The following is a 17,083-nucleotide window of genomic DNA, read 5'->3' as shown; positions in this document are numbered from 1 at the left end:
GATGATGTTTGCATTACGCTGGCTTGTGCCCATCTCTGCATTTTATGATTTTTAGAGTTTTGTTAGTAAATGTTACCCCATGCACACTTATGAGTGTTTCCCAGACACATTTAAGATGAATAATTTCTGGTGTTGCAATTTGCTCAATAGTCCCCCTATCAGCAAAGAGGACTGCTAATTTCTAATGTTACTACAGTCTGATAACAAGTTCTACTGCTGAGGGTCGCCTCAGTCAAAAAGCTTTCTAATCAGGAGCTGATCGCCCGCCGACCTGCTGCATCCACTTCCATTGAGCTTGATTCTCTGCGCTGATTTCCGGCAGCGTAGAACACTGCATGACTTCTCCATAATAAGATATCACTGCTGACGGCTAATTAAGATTAGGAAGAAAGGAAGGAGCGTTATGTGGGTATACTTGGCCAACATATATATATACACATATATATATATATATATATATATATACACACATATATATATTATTGCTCAAAATGGTTATGTATTTTTTTTAGATTTTGCTATTTATTATGGCAATGAGAAAATGTAATGCAGTATGCAACCATCTTTGTTATTTTGCAACAAACTGCCGTACCGTTCACAACACAGTACTGTGTTTGAACCAAAAGTAAACAACAATGAAATATCCAACTAGAACTATCCAATAGTATATTAGTGATAGTTCACTCATTGCTTCAGGATGTTACCAACACTGTTAAGGTAACTGATTCTGGAGCTGTTGCAGGTGTTTGCCAACAATTATACCAGTGGGCTGGAATCCCACTGTGACTGAAGGCCAACAGTTTATTACGACTGATCAGTCTCATGGTTTGCCTCCCCTATGCTGTCTGGCTGAGTCTGAAATCCCTCCCTAATTACTATATAGTGCACTATATTTATTATTATTTACTGTATGCCATTTCATTATAAGTGTCTGTATTCTGAGTGTCAATTTATCCACTATATCATTTCCTCAAATGTCCAAGGAATGTACAATACTTTCTGCTAACAATCCCAAAATGCAAAGCGTCACATTTTACCGATGTGAAAATTAGTCGTGTGACTCAGTGATGACACAAAATGAAGATGATCCATAAGAGTTTGAATCTCAATTTACTGCTCTCTATAGAGAAAACTGTTGGAGTGATTTTGTTTCAGACGTCGATGTAAAGCAACCTTCGTTTCACTCAGTTCTACCTCTCCATGCTGCACTTGAAGAGAGGGATTTCATTATTTTAATTGCTTGATTTCTGTGGCTAGCTGAGTACATTATTTCTGCCCTTTGTGGCAATAGCTTTTCATGTTTTTATTTTTCTACCTGTGCCAAGTCAATATAAAGTTTTGAGGACTGATATTACACTTGTGTCTTCTCTGCACTCGGGTCTTATTCTGCAACAGCACGCAGAAATACCTGAGATCCTACAGAATCATGTATCATTATTGCTGATCTACGACGAAAAAATATTGATTGCATTGGATCTCACTGATGCAGTATGCATGAGGTAAACACAGTGTTGGTTCTGTTGTGATAATATATTCTGTAACAACATCTAATGAACTTCATCTCAATAAATAAGCCACTGGGGGAGACTGCGCCTGCCGTTCGGAGACAGATGAATGAATGGAGGGTTACGTGGCTTCTCGGCATCTAAGTTTCACGGTATGAAGCCGTGTGTTGTCTCTGTGCTGTATTCAGCTTCCTCTTCCGTTGACAAAGCATTCTCCAGCACACCAAACCAATCCCACCTCCCAGCAAACAGACCCACAGTCATTATGTTCCCATTAGCTCTTGCTAACGCCGCTGCTCCAAACATTATCACGCCTAGATGCTAATGTTATGACTATGATTATCATTATGTGTTCTTGGTGCTGGAAACGCACCGGCACTGGAGACCTCATTCCATTTCCTCCCTGTCGTGAAACAAATCAAAAACTAGTTACGCTGCCGTCTCTGAATGCCATCTCTGCTACCTCGCCACGATATTAATATCAACTATCGATGGGAGCCGGCAGGGAAACTGTCGACTGGGGCCCACTTCTAAGCTGGAGTCAATTAGAGGGGAGGACGACCTCTTCAGATCTCCAATTATTATCCCCTCACTAAAAACCCTCTGGTTGATGCTAGTCCGCCCTAATAGCATCTCAGCTGCGGTGCTAAGTAGAACTAATTCATATTTACGAAAGAGCGCGAATGTGTGTGCGTGGTGGGGACTTACCTACCGAGATAAGTTTGCTTGTTTTTCACCTGTCCAAATGTTTTCTTGACAGGTTTCAATATTGTAAACCAAAGACAATGTAACTACAATGCAGTCTTCTCCTGCTGCTTACAAACAGATGTTTGTAGTGATCACTTACCAAACACAATTCTCTTACTTTTTTCTCTAATACAGACATAATGGCAATAAATCGCCTTCCACTGCGAGAGCTGCTGCCTTAATGGACAGATTTATTGTATTATCCTTGTCTTTCCTTTCCAAAACCAAAAATACAAGAGCTAAAGTGAAAGAAGTAGATTCAACTCTGTTTTTCTATTATGCACTAAAACAGGCTGCAAACGTTAGCATGTCCGGCTAACTATCTCACTACTAAACATAGCTTTAACGTCAGTGTCCTAGCACAATATGTGTGTAGCCATCAAGTGCATGTTTAAAGGGAAACTCCACCAATTTTGAAATCAATCAAAGTCTGTTTACAGGTCTTGGGGAGTACTGCATCTGCAAAAATAAAAGTTCTATAAAACCTTTTGTGGTTCCGAAGGAAGCTATGAGATAGCTGATAAATGTCCTCAAGTGATATCACTTGAGTCAGCATCAGTTGGGGCTGAAGACGAAGAACTCTGGGACTGTGGAGGTAAAAACAAGTGACTTTACCAGACATCTGTAGCCCACTCCTCATTTCTGCTTGAGCCTAGAGGCTCAAGGCTACTTTTAACGAAACAAATCTCAGACTGCCGGCAGTCGTGTTGCATTGTGGGCAATGTAGGCGTCAAGAAAGAAGAATGTGTGGAATTAAAAAGACAATAACTATAGTTCTGCTGCATTGATTTTGCCTTTCTTGTTCAAACTGTCCATCATGAGTCAGAATGTTATAGGAGTGCAATGCTGCATCAGTGGGGTACTCTTATGAGACCCCTTATAAGATTCTCATTTTAAAAGAAGTCATTCAGAAACATTAAAAAGTCAGCCACAAACAGCATTTTCAACCAATTCAAGGAGCTAATGTTAGGTTAATTAGATAGGGAGCTACAGACAAACCTGCTTTTGTGTGCAATTAGGATTGGTATACCTGCCACGCGACACCAGAAAGTTTGAGGTGTAGCAACAGTAATTAAACGTGACGGGGCTTAGCAAACGGTCAGTAGGAAGATTCTAGAGGACCGTTATTTTTACACCATTACCACAACCAGGCAATGTTAATTAATCACACTAATTGCTATTATCTCTCTTGCATCACTACCAAGATGGCTACAACAGCCACGTGAGCCAGGATATCCCCCTCTCAGTATCTCCTCTCACCTCCTCTATCCCTCCACATCTTGTTCTTTTCCCTCTTTGATCTCGCACTGACATATCTGCTCTGCAGAGTGCCCCCTTATTTTGTTAACAGTAATTGGAGAAGCATGATGTAAGTAAGATGCAGCTGGACTCGATTTGTAATACAAATGCAAATTTGATTTACTTAGGTACAGGGTGCAACTCTCTTCTCTTCTTTCCCAAGCGTGACAGTGTGATTTTTTTAAGGAAAAGCAAAGCTAGTTCAGTAGGCCAAAGTTCACCAGTTCAACCCAATGAACTACTCTCAGTTAATTTGTTCTCAGATCAATCCTCTGTGCTTCACCATTGCAGGTAAAGTTTAGTTTTTATGCAGTTAATGCTAAGTGGCTGTGGGGAGAGGCTTCGCCACTTTCCCCTCTTTTTTCTTCAACTCATTAAATCCTCCCTTACACTTCAGGCTTTGCAATGAAGCACAAATTGCATGCTGTAGCCTGTGAACAAGATGGAAAACAAACAATTAAAAGAAAATGTCTCCCAAACCTTCCCCGTCCCTCTCCGCATTCTCAATCTTCTCTTCACCTTCAGCTTCTAATAACAGTCTTAAGTTGACATTCACTTTTTCCCGGAGCCAAACACTTCTGCTGGTGCTGCCTGCTTTCTAATTGTAATAATAATTGTGGTTCCGCCTAATCTCAGCCAGGGCTGCGACCCTGGCCCGCTGCGAGCGGATTTGAGATAATGAAATAATTGCCCCAAATGCTTTTTTCCCCAAGCAGCCGCTGAAACCTGAACCCTCAGACGAAGAGGCATCAACATTCATTCGGTCTCTATCGGCGGCATTTTCCACTTTAATTGAAATTTAGATTGTTGTTGACCCCCTGGGTGAGGTTTGGTGGATCAAGCCGAGGAGAGGGAGGATAGCATGCGACTCTAATGGGGTGGATTGGCCGGAGAATGCCATCTATCCATCGTTGTATGCGCGTGTGTATGTGTTTGTGCAAGTGTGTGTTCATGCTTTCATAAAAAGAGGAAGTCCAGATCATCTATCTTCCTGCAGCCGTTTCTGCATATGTATGTGTTTGTGATGATTAGTGGTGAAGACACACACACACACACACACACACACAAACACACAAAGGAGATGTATTCCATTTGTCTCAGCAGCCGGCTGGATACCACCGTGCATCATTTATCATACAGGAGGCTGGTCCAGGCTCGGATGCGAGTAAATCTGAAGATAATTTCGGACTCGTTTGTGAATGTCCTACATGACAGTGCAGTGTGTTTAGGACAGCGTGTGCTTATATGTGTTTTTCCACTCTTGCTTAACAGGACCTGAGGGATATCAGTGGAGCTGTATGAACGAGCACCGGTGGTTATCCTGCAATTAAACGATTACTCCATCTGCCTCCATGTCAGCCTCTCTGTGTCCGTTCTGTATATCTGCCGCGCTAACTAATGAGAGTGGGAAAATGCCCGCGGCAATAAATGTATAAAATTACTTACAGCTCACCATATGTCTCTTTAAGCAGTCAGTTTAAGCAGCTTAAGGATTTCAAGTCAGTTATCACAGTAGAAATGTAGGCTAAAGCTTCACTGTTGGCGCACACTGCGTCATTTAATAGGAGCGCTTTAAGGATATTTACAGTGGGACTGAAATAAACATTATACGCTATTTTATATATCAGCTGTTTGGCTCTTTAGAAAACAAGCCTGAACATTCAAACTGTTGAAAGTGAACTCAGGTAATTGCTTGACTGCATCTGCTTGAGGGACAAGTCACTGCATAAATGCTGTGAATGTGAATGCTCACCTTTTATTCTCAAACTGTCCCTACAGTCTACAGGTGAATATTGATTTGTGGTGATATTGCATCTCCTCACCACTCGGTGTACAACGCTGTTGACTGCAAATTTCAAAAACAGAAAAACATGGTTCTGCTTTCTCCTGTGAACAAATGTACTGCTTTCTTTTGATTCTGCCAGACTGAGCTGCTGCATTGATTGCCCAGATATAACCCAGACCCAGTAAAACATTTTCTCCATTAAGAAGCTTTAACTTGCAATATGAAATCATCAATAAAATTTTAAAAATAGATAAATTTGGATTCTGGTTACAATCAGTTAAACTTCAAACGAAGCTTGGTATCTATCAGATACAATAACATTACTTTATGATTTGGGAAAACTTTGGGCATTCATTTAAAATATCCCAGGGACCTGACAAAATGCTAAATAATATTTCACAAATATATTTCTGGCACCACTTTTCTAACACATACAGTCCAATATGAAGGAACACGTTTTCAACATACAAACACCATGTTTACATTATAGTTTAAGTAAAGGGGAAATCACTGAAACATGAAGCCAATGAGAGGATTCCTCAGAACTGAGCCCATTACTGAGCGACTCGTATGATGTGGAAACTACTCCAAAGGTTGGGGTTGGATCGATATTTCTAGAGAAATGAGTAAATGAGATGTCTTCCTCTTGCCCTCTCTCACCAAACACACACACACACACACACACACACACACACACACACACACACACACAGATGCATTCAGTGCTCAGGCCCATTGCAGAATTGTAGTTATAAAAGCCGTGACACAACAGCATGAATAATAGCCATTATGAGTCCACTTCAGGGCCACAGTGACCACAACCTAAGAGTCAGTGAGTCTGAATTATTCAGGCCACGGAGAGATGGGACCATGAGGTATACAGATGACACGCTGGCTACACACACTGTAGGCAGTGTTTCCCCTACACACATTCAACAGTGGTGCTGCTCCTATATAAAAATCTCCCAAACGCAATTTACTCACTATCTCTACTTTAAGCATTCAGTGTCGCGGACGAGTGAGGATTATACATCGATCACTCCCAGACATTGCCACCATTTGGGGGTGGTCCTGGGATAGAAACGTCAGCAGCAAATATCGGATCAAATTCACTGTTTATTAATAATTTATGATTGTAAACTTAACTTGTTTGTAATGTGGCAGCTAATACTGGTTTCTACTTCAGCAATGAACCAACATTAGGGACATTAATAATCTCCACCCATTTTCTCGTCCTGTCCATTTTCACATAACTCACACAGGCACATCAGCACCGCAGCTGGAAAGACTCCTGGGGGAAACACGGCTGTAGGAACAGTTTCGCTGCTGCATCTCGTTGGCTCATTTTTTGGAAGTTTGTCATGACTACATTTTTCATTGAGAGAAAATTACTTTCTTTTTCCCGCCATGATTTCAATATGAAGCAGCAGCAACAGCCTCAGGTAGCCAGACGGAAGCAGACGGGTGACCACGGGTATCAGGGAAGTAAAGTAAGATAAAAGTAGTAGTAGTTTTACTTTTTTGCCCCCATATGTTGTTATGTATGAAAAGCCCCAAAATGAACACTGCAAGTTCTAAGTTCACTGTAAGACTACTTTATTACTATAAGCAAATTATTTAAACAGCATTTGTATAGGACTGATTCTGTCCCAAGTTTTTGATCCATGTAAGCGGTTGATCACTGTAACTGTGATCACTATAAGCGGTTTCCACTGTCTTACCAAAGAGCTATTTGAATTGTTTGAAATGAAAAGGACAAAGACAAAACAGCCTTCGTCCGATGAGTTCTGTGCTGAATGGCATTTAGGTCCTGGTTCTTACACTATTCATCACACTAATTAAACTGACTGGGGCACAAAAGCCAACTTAGTCCATCCAGTTTCCTTAATTGCTTTTGACGCAATGCACAGATCGTCAAAGATAAGATCCATAGTCAGTGGTAGAATTAGCGCAATTTTTAATTAGCCTCTTTTATAGAAGTCATTTTCACGAAGGCAATAGGAGAGAGAGACAGGGACTTTTTGTGACTACTGAGAGGACTCAAGTAAAGGACTGACCTGATTACATTATTATTTTTTACATTAATACAAAGTGCAACAATATTGCAATATAACAGGAAGTAGTGAGGCTAAAGCAAATATAGATGCTCCATTATTACAGTTATCGATCATGGTCATTATGCAGGCTAAACGCTCCTCCAACGGACCAGTAAATGACCTTTTCTTAAACCCCTGGCCTCACTACTATACATGGTCAAGTTCTGCAACATCCATCAACTCCAGGAGCAAAACACGTGAACACGAAAATAAACTCAGCTGCAGTTCTATACATACGTACAGCTTTATTTTTACTTCATACCAACACCCTTACTACACTGCAAAATTACAAGATTGTTTAAATGATCATTGGTCAGCACAAAACACTGTCAACTGAGACAGTCAAGGTCCGTTCTCGACCTTGGAAACAGCAGCTTGACATAAAAAAAAACTACATCTGTGGACACCAGACGAAAAATAGTCACAGCGTTGCGCTGAGAAGGAGTCACCATCTCTCCCCAACACACGACCACCTGTTATCACGTGACCGAAATTCCATACTTAGGTCATGTGATAACAACTAAGCCATCTGCATGACAACTAAGCAACTCCATCCGCTGAGGAGAAGAGATGTGGTCCTCAGTTGAGAACTGGGCTATGACACCTTTGTGAACAGACGCTGGCAGCTTTTGGTGAAACCAAGTAGCCATGAATCGATTACATGCTCTTGCTAAAGTGTTGAACGGTTGAAGTCCGTTTCAAACAAAAACGCCAAAAATTCTCTAATGTGAGGTTTTGCTATTTTATATCATTGTAAATTGAGTATCTTTGGATTTTAGACTTTCTGTCATTTCACAGACCAAATGGTTAATGGATTAATAAAAAGAAAAGTAATTAATCAATAAGGAAAAGAGACTCTGATCCTGATTCCATGAGCCTTTTCTCACAAAATCACAATGGGTGAATTCAAACATGCAGTCAAACTAAAGACATACACTGTTTGTTAATCCACTTTCTTGACATCACTGAAGCCTTAATTCCCAAGCACATGATAAATGAGGAAATGAGACAGTTGGATAATCATCTCACAAATTTGGGAGGTCAAAGTGTCTGTGTGCGGAGGGATTAGAGGAGAGATTAAATCAGATCAGAATCGGAGATGCCTTCAGTTATCAAACAGGAAGTAAGGTCCGAGGCTTTAGCTCTCAGTCTGGGATGAATTAATACGGCAGTGGCGTGTCCACTGAGAAATACATCTTACTTATTGATAAATACTCGTCCCCGAGTTAAAAATTTAACAGTACAGAGCATTTTAGATTGAGTGCAAATGTATGTTTCATTTTTGGAATAAGCCTTGCCCGAGAATTTTAATCCATAACGTTTCAGCCTGAATTCCTGAGAGGTTTGGAAATGAGATTCTACTGTCGTGTATAATCCACTTCTATAATGACTTCCCTGTAAAAAGGATAGATAGTCTGTGCCCACAGGGGTTTGCTAAGTAACTCTGTCAGAGAGCCACGGCTACTCACCACTAACACAGCCGCTTACTATAAATACATCCCGTCTGCTGAACAGCGCATTTCCACAGCTCTGGTCTACACCGTAAATAGACATCTCTCTGTGTCCTCGCTGAGCAGGTGACAACACTGAGTTGCCGCCAACTTACAGTAGAGGCTCATTGAATGAATGTTTTGTGATACTTTAATGTTTTCCCTACAAAGGGCCATCTGTGGCGCACTGCCACTGTTTTATCATGCCTGCCACTGAATCATTAATAATGAAAATTGCATTATGAAGTCTTAAATCGATTCATAAAGTTGTGCCAAGTGGTGCACGAGTTAAGAGTTTGATAAGGCAGAAGGGGTTCTTTTTTTTTTGAAGCTGGAATATTACCGTCGATAATGTCATATTGAGTCCATTATAACAAGATGCATTAAGGAGCTTTAACGAGTATAGTTAAAGGGCCATCAGAGCAAAGCTCCTCATTAACTACCCTCATGCTCCATACATATTTCATCCAGAGCAAAATTACACCAGGTGGTTCATTATAGACAGCCCATTCTCCAGGCTGCTAGTCCATACAAAGCAACAGACATACTACAATGTGACCGGATGCTGTCTATAGGGTTCAAGGGGTTTGTTTATTGGTCAGTTTTACAATACAAGGTTTTATAACGATATGTACGTTTGTAGTCCCTTTATGCCACACACATACACAGAAAAAACTAGATACTTCAAATATACTTCAACAATTAGAAAACTACTTCAGAATCCAACCCAGGATCCACATCCGGGCTGACCTATCCAAATGCTACCATGTACAAAAACAACAACGGTTTTACAAATGGAGAGAGGTATCCTTAAGCAGAATGATGAGTACTACCGGTATCAATACAGCTATCAATAATTTCCCAAAACATCTAAAATGTATCTTAGAGCATGATGGAATATACCATCTGGTGGACTGATAGTTTATCTGATATGCAGTAGCAAGCTTAAATATGCAGATAATTATTCATTTACATAAAAGAAATCACAGATTCTTTGCTTGAACAAAAAATGAGTATACCAGTGTAAATCAAAGAACAGGAGCCAAGCACTTTATATTAAATACGAAGTACAGTAGAGCAAGCTGACACACAAACCCACAGCTTTGAGTTGAAATATTCTCTAATGCTTAGCTGAACATAAAGCATGCGGAGGAAATGTGGTTGTGACAACCCATCATGAACGGAACAAAAGCCACAGTTACAATGTTACAGGGAAACAATATGAACTAGCTGTGCGCAAGTTTACATTCCTTTAGCCAACATAATATATTCACTCAGCTAGAGTCAAAGGGAACCACACAAAACAACACAACAGCCTTGGGGAAAATACAAAAACAAAAACATTTTCAGGCCATAACAGTAGTAAAAGCATGTGGCAGTAACGCGCATGCGTACAACCAAAACTTTTCCCAATCAACGCCAATGCAAATACTGCACATGGCTAGGCTATAAGCAGATAGCACAGCATTAACGCAGAAACTAAGCCAACGCAAACAAACACCTTAAACAGAGTCAAAACATCAACGGATAAGTTAGCAGAAGCAGCGAATACTTAGCTTGTTGAAGTGAAGCAGTGGTCCCGGCATCCTGGCTCAGAATAAATCATCAACAGTCCTTGAAAACGCTGGTGTCCACATAGAAGTGAGCGTTTGTGGTTAGCAGCTTAATTAATAAAGTATAAAATAATACACCTGCAGCAACGGGCGGGGGGGGTGGGGGGGGGTATGGTGTCCTCCATAAAACCTCCTGAAGTGACATTAGCAGACTGTTAGCAAGCTAGCTTGCTTATTAATTGCTGGATGGTGTAAAGCGGCAGTGTTCAGGTGGGCGGTGCTGCAGCAGGTGTTTCTAACACACCGCGCTGTTACAAACGTTGCGTTCAATGTACGTCAGCTGCTCACTTTGGTAGCTGGCAGGGTACTCCATCTATATCTGGGGGGGGGGGGGGTTCTTTTTAATTTCTTGTAATTGTATATTTACTTGTATTTATTTTATGTACTATTTCTATATATCTATCTATAAGTGGTGGAAAGTACATTTACTCTGTACGTAAGTACAATTTTGAGGTGTTTTACTTGAGTATTTTCATTTTATGCTACTTTATACATCTACTGCACCACGTACATTTCAGAAATATCGTACTTTTTATTTCACTACTTTATCTGATAACTTTAACTTTGTAGATTCTGATTACTAATTCCAAATATAATCAACAAGTAAATTGTGACATATTATTAGAGGTTAAGATAAGAAAAGACATAACCTGATCCCCACAAGCTACCCAGCAGTATAAAGTATTTAAAAGTACCCCCACCTTTACCAACTGCAGCATTAAAGTGATGTTCACATTGATGCATCCAATAATATAATATGCATTACTCTGCAATAATGAGTACTTGTACTTTTGGCACTTTAAGTATATTTTAATGTTCCTTGTCTGCTCAAAATACTGAACATGGTGTTCAGTTACAAAAATCTGTCATAAATCGTGTTTTCCCAGTTTCATGCAGCCTGCAGCCCTCCAAGTGTTTGTTCATGTTACTGTTAATAATGCATGTGATCTTCTGTCTGTAAGTCGACCTGATTTAGACTCTACAGGCCATGTACAGTATCTTACATATATGCAGCCTAAAGGCCATGAGTAAGTTGTGTGTGTGTGTGTGTGTGTGTGTGTGTGCGCCCCAGCAACTGAAGCCAAACACAAACCCATCAGGACACCCATGAGTCATAGTGAAAGCACATTTATGCACAGGCATAACACAGACACACTTACACACATGCCACATACTCTCAGAAACATGTTTCAGGCTATTCAGGCCACTGACCATACATCCTGTAAGTACAACAGCATGCGGCTATACCCTTCACTGCCCTCAGTCAGTTCCTTTGTGATCATACAGTGCAGCAAACATAACATGCACTTTGCGTTACAAGGCCACAGCCCACATGTCCTCTGTAAGGAGCCACTTACATCAGGTTGATGTCTTTCCCACAGTCATTTGTCTCATACAGCCTGCTGCAGTCTTACTTTAACCCTCGCTTCCTTTCTTTTACATAGTCCCAATAGACCTAATCCATGTTGAAGTCTACTGAGGAGAGTAAAATGTTTATGTTTATGTTTGATATTAAAGATGTCGATATGTTCGACTGAGACCGATAAAGTCCCGTAGATCTTATCCCAAATTGCCTGAGACTTGAGTCAAATTCTGCTGAGCACAAGAAAGAAAATTGTCTCTGGAAACAAACAGGGGTCCATCACAGCTGTAGTACTAAAATAAAGTCCGGAGCAGGCCTCTCACATTATCTTCACATCGAGGCTTGAGACAAAGCAAGGGAAAGCAAATAAGATGGACTGCCAGCGGGTAGCCATGCCGCCAGCCTCTCTGGACTGTTTGAAATGCGTAACACTTCCTGAGCCTGAGTTTCCACTCACTGAAAATAATCACCAAAGAGGGAAAAAAAGGGAAAATATCTGGGGTGTGTTGATTTATCAGATTTGTTGCAGAGGTCCTCATAAATGGTAGTGTTCAGCATGAAGAGATTGTGTTCTATGTCTCCTGCTGATAAAACTTCATCACTGTCAAAGGAAGCTGTGGAAAAAAATAAACAGATATTTTTGCTCTTCTGGTGTTCTCACGCTCGTGTATCCACTTCTGTAAAGGTCAAAATGAAGACTCTCACCAGTCAAAGCCACGTTGCAACTTTTGTAATGGAACACTTTTTTACACATGAAGTTCAGTCTACTCATTATGACAAGTGCAGATTAGTCCGTGAAAACAGCTGTATAATGTCCTCTGTGGCTCTGGAGGGAGCAAAGTCATCAGGGTAATCTCAGCTTGGGTTTGAGCCTTGAAATGTTAAAAGACACCATTGAGTTGCATTGTGGGAAATATAGGTTCCATTTTTTGGAGCTTGGCCCATATTAGGAATTAAAAATCAGGACAACTCAGTCTCACGTGCATCAATGTAGATCATTCTCGTGTGTGTGTGCGTGTGCGTTGCAATTCCCTGAAATGTATAGAAGTTGCGGACTAATGCTTCATCTAAACTAAGAGTTTTCAGACCTACATTAGATGTCATAGTTTCATGCTGAACAAAAAATGTTATCTTGTCAATCATCACTTAGGACGTGGGAGGTCTTCCTGCCATTTCATGTTTAGTGCAAAGACTTTGAGGTTTGCAGAACTGAAATGCCAAAGAACATTGTTTCCACTAAGTTTGTCTGTCTGATTTCCGCTAATGTTGCTGCAAAGACCCACAGAGAGGTGAAGGAATACCACATGGAAAATTCCTTTTTTTAGCTGTTTATTTCGTAACTGTGGGTGAGAAGAGAAGAACTGTGGATGAATTTTAATACAGGACCTCCAGCTGCTGGACTGTCCAAGGCAATGAAAACCTGCAAAAACCCAAACAGAAACTCCACCATTTGAAAGTAAAATGTGTGTCTAAAGAGGCATTTCAAGTCCAAGTATGCTTCCTTAATACCTAAATGAAGGTATTCTTATTCAGAACAAGTGATTCTTCACTGACAACATTTTGTTCCAGCTTGTTTAACGACCAGAGTGTTGGCAGAGAGGGAACAAACAGGTTTTGGGCGAACAGGTACAACTGCTTGGCTGGACTCCACTGCACAAGCTGCTTAAAGAAAAACATATCATAGAGGCTGAAGGAAGAAAGAAAGGAAATGGTGCTAGAAAATGAAATTTCCGCCATGGTATTTGTGTTGTAAAAAGGCAGCAATCTCTATATATAATAATAACAACAGAGTTTATTTTACATTTGCAGGTGTTTGGCAGTTGATGTTTGATGCATGGTGATGGCCTCTCTAGCCTCTCCATTTTCAAATCTCATACATCTTTCTGAAAGGTGGATATCAATCAAAAAGAAAGCTGGAATCTGGCTGCTAAAAAATGAAAACAGTTCATACTGTGTCAAGAAGCCGGCAGAAAATCTATCAGGGGGAGGAAGGAGAGAGGACAAAGGTGGCGATGCAGAAAGTGAGATTTAAAAGTTTTTGGGCAAATCGCCGTCGCGCCTCACTTCTTTGAATGAGCCTTGGATCGAGGAAGTTTTCAAGCCCAATTCTTCTTAATCTACAAGCAGACAGGTATCGACTGTTCCTCCAAACACTGAAAAACACAAACAGCGCAAGAAAAGAGCCTCTAGATAAACAAAGACATTTGAACAAAGACTATTCCTCCACAATCAAAACATATCATTTATAGTTAACCACACACAGAGAGCCATGCCGGCCTCTAGAGCTCATAACTACTTCTTGTGGAAGAGGCAGGGAAGGGGCATTGCATCGTGCGGCTGACCAATCAATGGCGTGATTAATGGAGCTAATTTTACCTGGACACTGCAGATCATTACTTCCTGCTCTCCATCTCCTCCTTCCTCCTGTCTATGTGGAAGTCAGCGTGGATAATGTGTTTGCTTCACTAATGAGAGTCCTGCGGAGAGATGGAGGACAGTGGAGGGTAAAGCCACGGACGACAAGTCATCTGGGACTGCAGCCTGGCACGCAGAGATGCTATCCGCAGTGGGCCACTGAAAGCACCACAGTGTCCACCGCTGACAGTGTGTTGACTTGAAATGTTACCCTGCATACCTGTCTCATAACAATATTTCATTATTTCTGAAAAGGCAATTGTAGGAGGTAATTAACAGCTTCACTCCAGACAAATTAGTATTTACCTTAAAATATGAATATGGATGTAAATAAAAATCATTGAATGGCGGTTTTCTTTTTGGTGAAACTTATTTCAGTAGAGGAAGTGACCCCCATTCGCTCCGCCTATGCTTTCCAGTTATAACACAACACGCAATGATAACAGTGACAGCTTTACCACATGGTTTCATTGTCATTTTTGAAACAGTGGGTCCTTGATTTTAGACTAATTTCTAGCCGGAGATGATTTTGGCTAGCAGATTTTATCAGCTGTAGACTCATTTTAATACTGGAACCCTGTAAAATGGTCTTAATATGATTTTTTTTAAAAACCTGATGGCTACATACATGTCTCGTCTAACAAGTTTGGCTGGAGTTGCTGAAGTGCAAACTTCCCCAAATCTAATAAAGAGCGTGACAGCGCTGCTAATGTTAGCCAGCACTCTGTAGTGGCATCCATGACCGGCTTCCACACAATGGAGAAATACTTTACAGTTGATGTGCTATTGTGAATATGGCTTGTTCTTAACAAATAAAAAATAGAGTAGTATTAAACGCCTTGGTCTAGAAAGTAACACTGGGTTAGAGCAGACAAGCACACTGTTCCTTCCATTCCTTACACTTTTATCTTATATTTTTGGTTTTGGAAAGGCAAAAAAGGACACAACTCTCCATACTATACAGAGCTGGAACCCCATGCACACCGCTTTAATCTGTGAAGCTACCTAGTTATGGTTGCTAAATTATGATTGGTCAATAACTGTTTGGGGTTTAGCGAACTAGCAGTGTAATATGCCTGACACTGCAACACATATGGCAGAAATTATGACACACAAACTCAGTGTAAAAAAAAAACTTGACACTTGGTGTCACTATGTTTATCTGTGGGTTGCTGACATTTTAGACCTTTTGGGCTTATGAAGCCCTTTCAAAGCACAAAATGCATTGTGGTTAAGATGAGGTCAACATAAGGTCAAAGCTGGTTTTCCTGAGCCCTTGCAAAGTTCTCATTTTGGACATTTTAATGCAACAGCAACAATAAGTAAAGCATCTTTTGTTGGCCTTAACCTTGAGCTCAGTTTCAGAGCAGGACAGGGATGTGTATGTGATGCCCTTCTCCGTGAATTAAGGTTGTATGGCTGCAAAGGCCACCTGAGACCACAGTTTGAAATACGACTGAAAACAAGGAACCTCCTGGGGGTAGTTTTCTCAGGACGATACCTACAAAGTATGAACTTGTGACCCGTGCAGGAGAAGAGAAAAAATAGGCCCACAGGGGCTTGTACAATAAATGTGTAAGGCTGACAACATGAGTCAGCTGAGTTCTAGTGCCCTCACTTGTCCGCTAAGTACTAGTTGGATTTCTTTAAAATGTAGTTACTTATCCATCTAATGCCACCATCAGGTCAAATTTTCTGTTAGTTTATGACCAAATACCTGCAAAACTAATGACATTCCCATCAGCCTTAGCTAGGTTGTGTTTTGTGCTGATTAGCAAATATTAGCATGCTAACACGCTAAACAACGTAAGATGGTAGTAAAATTGTGAACATTGTGCCTCATAAATATCTGAATGTTAGCATGTTGTGAGCATGTTTACGTGCTGATGTTAGCATTTGGCTCACACTGCTGTGCCTAGTAGTCTCACAGAGCTGCTAGCATGGCTGTATGGACTTTTAGTCTTGTTCAAAGACAAATGAAACCAAACCTAGTTGCATCTCCATCTGCCAGGTAGCACTTGAGGTAAATGAGAACATTCTGTTATCATTGTTATTATGTTTATTACTAGTGTCGTTGATAGTAGGCATAAGCTTGCAGAAGTTTTGGGTAATAATGGACTCCTCAAAGTGGTGGATCTGCATTTAATGGATGAGCAGATGGTCCGTTTCTTAGCCTGAATCCATACTACCTTAATCTACATAGTAAGATAATGCCTGCAGCTCCAACCTCATTAGCCTAATTTTAGGCTGTGCCATCTTGTACCATTAAACCAAATGCTTACTAGGAGGGATAGCAAATGCAAATACGTGTCAGGGAGCAAGTGAACGCACAGAAAACAACTGTTTCTTTCCTTCGTTTAGGTCTGTTCGGTATTAAACCTCTTTTCCTTTGTGTCTCAATCCATCGGCCCCATACCACTGAAGTTAATGATGTGAACATAGCACAGCAGCATCGGAGACAGCTGGAGAATCAGAAACTAGAAAGCTCTCAGTCAAAACATGGTGGGAAATCTAAACAAAATGTCAGCAGTTAGAAAAAAAAATCTAGTACTGTTACAACAGTGCAGAAATAGTTTCAACAAAAGCATAATGTGTCTCATTTGAGTGTCTGGAATGTCCAATATGCCCTGGGTATGTTTTCATATGCATGTAGGTGTTATTCTAAGCAGATTTCAGCGAGAAGGTGCACGGCTGAAAACCCATTTGGAACCAATGATGGAAATGATAGAAATTGGAAACAGATTACGAGTTCGTCTGGTCTGAGCAGCT

The sequence above is a fragment of the Enoplosus armatus genome, chromosome 21, assembly GCF_043641665.1.
Source record: "Enoplosus armatus isolate fEnoArm2 chromosome 21, fEnoArm2.hap1, whole genome shotgun sequence".
NCBI lineage: Eukaryota > Metazoa > Chordata > Actinopteri > Centrarchiformes > Enoplosidae > Enoplosus > Enoplosus armatus.
The sequence above is the reverse complement of the archived record's forward strand: the minus strand, read 5'-3'. Positions refer to the sequence as shown.